Below are 8,654 nucleotides of genomic sequence, written 5' to 3'. Positions count from 1 at the left end.
CAAAAGAATGCAACTCCCACGGGTTGAGATAAGAACAGTTTAGTAACTAAGGTATAACACAGATCACTACTGCTACCACCAATGATAATAATGATAAAGGAAATAACAAGGGAACAGAATACAACACCTCACCACCCGCTGACCGATAACTCGCCCCCAAGCCCGACCAAGCTCCGACCGATACCTCCTCCAACCCTGCAGTCTCCCAGCCCTTCCGGCTAACTCCCAGTTACATCCTGGGCATGACGTGCTGTGGTATGGAATACCTCTTTGGTCAGTTTGGGTCAGGTGTCCTGTCTCTGCTTCCTCCCGGCTTCCCCTCCTCCCTGGCAGAGCATGAGGCTCACAAAGTCCTTGGCCAAACCAAAACATCTCTATCAGCTCTGTTCCCGAGCCGAAAGTCAAAACACTGCACTGCACCAGCTACCAAGGAGGAGAAACATGACTGCTACTGCTGAACCCAGAACACACTCCTTTCTAGATGATTTGCTCATATTCTTCACTTTCCTTACACTTAGAAAAGCTGCCTGCCCTGTCACAGGGAACTGGGAGGTGTTTCAGTCTCCCTCTTCTTGAAAAAAGCACTTTTGGCCTAAGTTTGAAGATGGCTGCGCTTGTTTCCCTGTTCAGCCACCTGCTTGCTCAGCCTTTCCCTGCGGGTTGTGTTTTCTGGACCTTGTGCAGCTTTTCCCTTTGCTGCCTTGACCCTGGCTGTCTCTCCTGCGGTGCGAGTTCTCAGAGCCGTACATGGGGCTCTTCACAGAGATTCCCCCCCGCCTAATGGGTTACATCCATTTACACATCCCAGTGGGATGTTTGGTTTTCTCTGTGTGTGTGACAGCGTGGCACTGTTTGTGCTTGCCTCGCAGTCAGCAGGCTCCTCTCCTGCAGATTTGCTGTCTAGCAAGCTGTTTCTGCTGTGTGTTCGGGCTGTTGACTCTTCCCATCCAGTGGAAGCATCATTTGCATGGGTCTGTTGAACAGCTTTGCACACCAGTTTGCAAAATTCCTGCTGTCTGTTTGTCTTAGTACAGGACTAAGACAATAAGCCTTTAACTCATGGACCAGTTTCAGTCTATTTTGACAGAGAAACAGATGCTCCCAGGACATTAAACTCTTTCAAGTTTCCTGAAAGGTGGTAGCTGGATGGTGAGGAGGCAGGCAAGTTGTCCCACGAAGGGAAGGTTGCAGTGTGAGTTAAGTCAGTTAATGCATGCAAAAGAAAAGGAAGAACTGTTTTTGACCATAAAATATTGACAATTAATCTGTGCACATATTTAATCTACCAATTTTGTGCTGTCCCTTTGTGTTTTCATTTGAATTGTTTTCTTATCTTGCCCATAAGAGTACCTTGGGAAAATACTTCATAAACCTTGGTAATGTCAAGAACATATGATGCCTACAGCTTACCCCTTCCCACAAGGCTTGCAGATTTCTTGGAGGGGAGAGTAGGTAGGTCTGACATGCTTTTTTCTTCTTTAAAACAAACAAAATAAAGGTTATTTTCTTTTTTTCCTTGCATTCTTCTAATATGCTTCTCAGTACTTTCTCCCTGTATTTACATGAAGATTGCGGTTAATCAGAATCACAAAATGATTTGGGTTGGAAGGGACCTTAAAGCTCATCCAGTTCCAGCCCCCTGCCACAGGCAGGGACACCTTCCACTAGAGCAGGTTGCTCCAAGCCCCATCCATCCTGGCCTTGAACACTGCCAGGGATGGGGCAGCCGCAGCTTCTCTGGGCACACTGTGCCAGTGCTTCAGCACTCTCACAGGGAAGAGCTTCTGCCTAAGCTCATCTCAATCTCCCCTCTGTTAGGTTAAAGCCATTCCCCTTGTCCTCTCCCTACAGGCCCTTGTCCAAAGCCCCTCTCCAGGTCTCTTGCAGCCTCTTTGGGCACTGGAGTTGCTCTAAGGTCTCCCCTTAAGGAGCCTTCCTTTCTCCAGGCTGAACAAGCAGTATTCAGTTTCTCCTTTTAAAAAATAATTTTGCCCTTTTCTTGTCCTTGATGTCTAACACCTCCTCAAGTATTAAGCCACTAACAGACAGCTTGACAGCCCATTCTTTATATGTCTCAGGATGAACCTCATTGAGACTAGCCTTCTGCTTAAAAATCCGACTTATTTAAGTTGCTACTTACCAGAGTTGTGGGGAGGTGGTCTGGGACAGACCCTAACCAGTCTCCACAGGGCTCACATGACTTATGAGTGACCTGGCTGGGTTTGGCGTGTTCCCCAAGCCCACACTAGCCCCTTAGCCACCTCAGCACTCTGCTGCAGGTCTGTGGAGGTGTCTTTGCTGCCTTATGGTCATCACATCAAAAGCTGTAGACTCTTACTGCAGCACAAGGTTTTTGTGTCTGGTGCACTGGGGGAAGAAGGCAGGCAGAGAGATGAGGGTTCTACATCTGTGAGGTACGTTCTTCTGTCCCATTTTCATCCAGTTAACCAGCAGATTTCTGGTCATGCAGGTTTAGAGGTTTTAACAACAGTATTTTCCTTGCATCTCCTATTTAGAAATGCAAACCAGAAAGAGAAGTCTGGTCACTACTTGCTTCTGCAATGTGGTCAGGAAACAGAATTTCACAAGCAACAGCTTTGATCATGTGCTCATCTGGGCTTTCACTTCCATTCATTGCATCCTTTTTCCTTGTGTGTTTCTAGGGAGCTTTATATGTTTATAAGTGACACCGACAGGGAGCTGAGCCCTCCTCTGCAGCCAGTGCCAGTGAGCTCCAGGGACAAGTGGGTGCAAGCTTGCTACTGCCATTGCAAACTACTCGCCTCCAACAGCAGCTTTATTTTAAAGAGTAATCCAAGCAGGGGCTAATTTGTCTTTTAATTAACTCTGTGCTCATTCCTCCTGCAGACAGTGTGCCTATGCTGCTGGGCAAAGTGAGGGGAAAGGGAGCTGCTGCTCTGGCATCCCTGGACCCTGCCCTCATGATGGGTGCTGTCTCCAGACTCGTCTTTGGGGACAACCATGAAGGCAAAGCATGGGGGGCTTCGAAGGGAAGCAGGAAGTGACCTGGTCTCTGGCCTTGTGTGTATTGTTACCTCTCCTTGTAGGAATGGGAGGAACATTCATTTCTGGAACTGTTGACTTAAGTGTGAAAATTCCCCAGAAGGGGTGAAAACATTGGGTTTATCATTATTTTAAGCATGAGAGAATGAATGGGTGGATGCTGGGAGCAGTATGGCAAACCACAAGGAGCTGTGACTTCTTGCAGTCCCCTCATGGGATGCTAATATGGGGGAGAGCTCCATTGTCCCATTTGAAAGAGAAGGGCCATAACCAATTGCTGTTAAACGTGGCAGTAATGCCTCAAGCCGTGGTCGACAGATAAAAGGCAGAGGCCGCCTGAACTGTAAAGATGTTTCATTTCCCTGGTAATGAGGGAGACCCACTGTGACAATGAAACAGAGGAGAGAGAGGCTGCGAGATGCTAATTTCTGTTCCTGCTGCCACTGCGGCTTTGATCTGAAGCAAATGCCCATTTTGAATTGCAAACGGATGCAAGTCAGATATCATCCAGCCAGTGGCTTACAGGCTTAATGAAGTGGGATGAAGCTTTTGCTTGGTGATGTTAGGAGAGGCAGGCAATTCAGGGAGGAATTACTGAAGGTCTAAAGAGACGGGAAGAAGGATGGGAAGGTTGCAGGGTAACTCTCACCGCCATCAGTGAGGCACAAAGTCCTCTGTTTTCTATCTTTGGGAAGCTGTGCCTAGGCTAAGCCCCTAGAGAAAGCTATGAACATCCTGCCCCACTATTACACATCTATATTTTAAGGCATGCTTCCTATGCAGGTAACGCAAGGCCATCCTGCTCTTTGAAGTCAGAGTGTGAACATCAATTTGGTTCATTCCCCAGGTGAGGCAAAGGTACAGGAGGATAAGTAGCTCATTTTGTGCTATCATTTGGGCATTTAATTGGTCTTGAGCAAGACAAAATTTATTACGCAACCGACAAGGCTGTTCTGGGGCAGAGCCAGAGGCTCCTGGGAATGGCACCATTGAACCAGTGATCTGGGAACCTGATAGCTCATGATGGACAGCCACATCTTCTCAAGAGTAAAGATCTGACCTGTTTTGAAGAATGAATGTCTAACGGGATATTTATTACGTTTCTCACTAACACAAGGCCTAGCATCAGGCCAGAGTTTGTTGTGTATCTTGTGTGGATATTCAGAGGCTTGGATGGCTCTGCAAGCTCTGTGCTAGACCAGCTGGATGTGGGAGGGCTGAGAGACCTGCAGGCAGCTGGGAAGATTGGCCTCTGCACCAAGCACGGCAGAAATGGTCTGGTTGTTGGAAAGGGTAGTTGTGGCTTGTAAACCTATTAGATTCTTTGAAGGAGTCAGTGTGTGTCTGGGTGAGAAAAACCAGATGAACGTAGTCTGTGTGGAGCCAAAAGAGTCTTCACAATGTCCGTCATCAAAGGGTCTTATGGAAACCAACTAACAATGGGATAAAACTGGCAAAAATTTTCATAGATAAACTATTTGTTAAAAATCTTTACGAAGAAGGTAAATAGTTCTGACAGAAAAGGGAAGTCACCAGTGAGGAGACGCATGCTGCTCAATGAACACACAAATGGTCTGGAAAAGAGGATGACTACTCAGCAAAGAAAGATAGTATTAAGTTAGTCGAGGCATTAGGAACAAGGGCTGGCTCTGACAAAATACACAGGAATGTTATGAGACTGACTGATTGGGTAAAGAAAGAGCAGATAACATTGTCATCTCTAGGTGACTGTAAAGTGAAACATCCTTACAACATCAGTCTCAGCTTCACATATAAAATGATGGGCTCTGAGCTGACCATTATTGTTCAGAAGGAAGTGAGATGTGAGAATTGCCAGGTGTACGTAACATCTGCATGATGTTCAAAGCAGCCAAGATAGCAAAGAAGAAGCTGTGGGTTATCAGGAAATGCAGATCAAAATAGATTGCATCATTTTGCTGTGGGACACTCGCTGGTAGGAGCCTCAAAACAAAATGAATGAAAAGGAGCAGGGTTCTCACACCACATGAAGTTAAGTTGGAAAGCAACTTTTTATGGGATGTTATACTATAATTTTGTTTTTTTCCGGGGGAAACAATAAAGGAGGGAATCTACTGAGCATTACCATGAAGTAGACATCTTACTAGTACTTGAGCTAGTAATTGGTCGAGTTTGGGGAAGTATCATATACGATTGCTCTGCATCTGACTTTAAGCCTGTGCTTTTGGCCATTGCTTAGGCAAGGTGAGGAGGTAGATAGTCTGGCCATGTAGACTACTTCTTTTATTCATGTTTACTCTGTAAATAAAAAAAAAAAAAGCAAAACAGCAACAAACCACATACACACTCAAATTTTCACATTTTCTTTTCCTTTATACCCCCTAACAGGGTGCTTTCTGCACACACACCTCCACCTGAAATGCTTCTAAAAGCATTAGAATCCTCTTTTTTCAGTAGAGTACATCATGTTAATCTATAGGCTACTAAGCAAGAAGAAGTTTTTAGATTATCCTTTCATTTTCTACAGCATCTTCCATTCAAGGACTTCACACCATCACAGTAGTGTAGTTCAGATTTTTTTCTGCTTAAGAAATAATGGAACTTAGACACAGAGGTCTGTGATGAAACAGGCAAAGAAATCAGAAATCTGCTTTTTTAGAATCTCTCTAGAGAAGGAGACAGGAGGAAAGACTGACTGTAATAGTGAGAATCAAAGGGGAAAATCTCTCTGCTGGACACAAAGTTTCCATAGAAACAGATTTTTCTGAAAATGAGTTGCTGCAGTACGAAATGAAGATTGTGGATCTAATTCTGCAAAATATTTAATCGTGTTCTTTGCTTATCCCTATTCAGCTCAGCATGGAAGCATGTGATTTCCATGGAGGCTTATGAGCTTTATTTGATGGAGGTAGAAATAAGGATAAGCTGTGTTGAACTGGGATCTGGGCTTTTCTGTGCTTCCTTGCCACTGACAAACTTGCAGGGAATTTTTTTTATGCATGCGTTGTTTTGCTGCTAAAAGTACAGACCCCAGAGCTTCGATCTGGGATTTCAGAACCAAGTTCCAGCAGACTCTTCCAGTTAATGGGGAGTGGAGTCAGCAGTGTTTACATTGCTGGGTGCTTTACAGTTTTCTTAATTTACTCTTTTCCTATTTACATGAAGATTTAAATTTATATGGGGTATTTATTCTGTAAATGAATGCCATGGTGATTATCAGATTATTAACTCAAGAACTGATGGCATAAGAAGTTGAGATTTCTTCCTAATCTATCTTTTGTGCACCTTTTCTTGTGACCCATAGACATTTTCAGGATAGGATAGTTTCTTAATATCTTGCACACTAATTGCTTTTATTGTGACTGTGTGCTGGTAAATGATTGGGTTTTGTCTAAGCTATTTAAGGCTGGTTTGTTTATCTTTTACTTCCCACTGTTTATGACTTTATGCTCAGTCAAATTAATAGGACAAGTAAGGTCTGACTCAGTGTCATTCCCATTTGCTGTACTTGGAATAGATGAAGCTTTTGTGTAGCCAAGCTGCAGCTACTCTTCTTCACACAGACTTTCCATGTTCTTATTCCCTCTTTATTTCACATTGGCTTTCAGTTTTTTTTATTTGAGGAGGTGCTTATTTGTAGACCTCGTCAAGCATTTCCCAGCAGCACTATAGAGACCCAAATAATGAACTTAAGCCTACTGACTATAATGCTTTGGGACTCTCTTTAGATGTTGAAGAACAAATAATCCTCATGGAAATTGTGTTTAGTTTTCTTGTTCCCTCCCCTGAGCCCCTAGGCCTGTCCCAGCCAAAATAAACTCTTAAGGCATGTAAAAAATCCTTCTTATTGTAATGTTCAACATGGAAGCTATTGACTTGCTGTTGAGTCCGTATGAGCAATCTCCCCATCTTGCACCCGCTGGGATGGTGACAGTCACTGATGTGCAACTGGTAATGAAGCCCAGCAGAGAGGCAGCAGAAGCCAAAACTGTCCACTAGCACTTCTGGGCTTTGGTTGTCCCTTACAGCCGGAAACTATTCTTTACCAAACTTTTCTCTGACAGGCAGATGGAAGACACATCTCCCTGAGACTCAGTGCTCCTGAGTGCTTGCCTCGCTTTGCACCCTTCTCTCCTCCCTGCTTTGAGACAGACTTTTTGTTTTGTCAGTGTCTGCCATGCTGTTACCATCAAAAGCACACGCTAACAATTGCAGCAATTATGTCTCTCTTTTGGTGGTGTTTTTCCAGTCTGAGCTTTTCAAGGTGTGAGGAAAGGATGATGTCAAAGGATATTCCTCCAGTAAGACCAAAAGGGGAACTGCAGGTGCCTGATGAGCAGTCTTTCTCCTCGGGATGCTTTCAAACCCTGCAGAAGGCCCATGAGCTTCTCAGTGTATGAAGTGTTTGAACAGGTTTGAATGGGAAGAGCAATTTTTGTCACCCTTTTGCTGCCTCCTCTGATCCCACAAGCCCAGCAGTGACGACCGCCCAGCACAGGAGATAACCCTGCCCATTCCCCAGCTGGTCTTCACCCAGGTCCCCCTGGGGAGCCATTCCAGGCCCATGGAACAAGCCATGGTGCTGTACACACCTTCCTGCATGCTGCAGGCAAGAGCCAGGTGGGTACATTCCCACTACCAATCCCCTAGCCAGGCACACTTCCCTTCTGAACTTGCAAAGCCTGCTATTTGCATGTCAAACTGAAGTCATGAGAATGAGCAAAACTAATCTATTTTTAACCCAGTGTGAGATCTCTTGTCTATTTTTATCATAATTGGTTCTGTTTTCTGCTAATGATCTGAAATTTAGCATCTATTCCTTCCTCAGTGTTACTTTGATAACAGGTGTTAAGGAAGATTAAGACTGCTGTTAGCAGAGGCAGCTGCAGGACATATGGGTGTTACAGACCTGATAGTGACAGACAGAAAGTTGTTTTGAGGCACTGGGACAGATTGTCTGGGAATCCTGGCTTAGTAACAATGAAATGCTGGTGAGGTAAGTAGTGCTGGGAAAATCCTGTTAGAGAAGGAAAAGAGCAGACTGGAGCTGAGTGATCACAGGACACCTGGTATTGAATATGCAGTTTCTCTACAAAATTGGATTCACTTTTGGCAAAGAAATGGGATTCATATTTCTCTCTCTATTGCACTTGCTTCATTAGCAGGCTTGTAAAGCACTCTGAACTTTCCAGCATTTAGTAATGGATTAGGACTGAAAACTTGTTCTAAACTGTTGGTTCAGGGTTTGGATCAGACCATTCAACCAGGGTTCAGGGTTTGGATCAGACCGTTCAATCTCCATCTCATTTGCAGATGCCATGGAATTGGATGAAGGATCTAGAACAGCATCCCCAGGTCTGGTCCCTGTTGATTCGGAGAAAACTCCAGGAACAAACTTGCCAACAAAGTTTTCAAGCTGACAAGCAGGTATTCTTTATTGCGGCGCCGGGAGACAAGGGGGATAGCTCCTCGTAACATGTGTCCCCCCATTGCCACACAAGCTGTCCTTTTATAGCCACTGGGCATACATACATATTCATGAGGCTACGTATGGATTACATTATTTTCCAGAAAGTTCCCCCCATGCGTAAAGAGTTGTGGTGGTGGTCTCTGAGAGTCGGTTACTTCTTCCAAAAATCTTCGTCACTTCT

The sequence above is a fragment of the Pezoporus wallicus genome, unplaced genomic scaffold (genome assembly GCF_028554395.1).
Source record: "Pezoporus wallicus isolate ANWC-B61680 ecotype Strahan unplaced genomic scaffold, APGP_CSIRO_Pwel_v1 contig_229, whole genome shotgun sequence".
Lineage (NCBI taxonomy): Eukaryota > Metazoa > Chordata > Aves > Psittaciformes > Psittacidae > Pezoporus > Pezoporus wallicus.
This window is presented reverse-complemented; position numbering follows the sequence as displayed.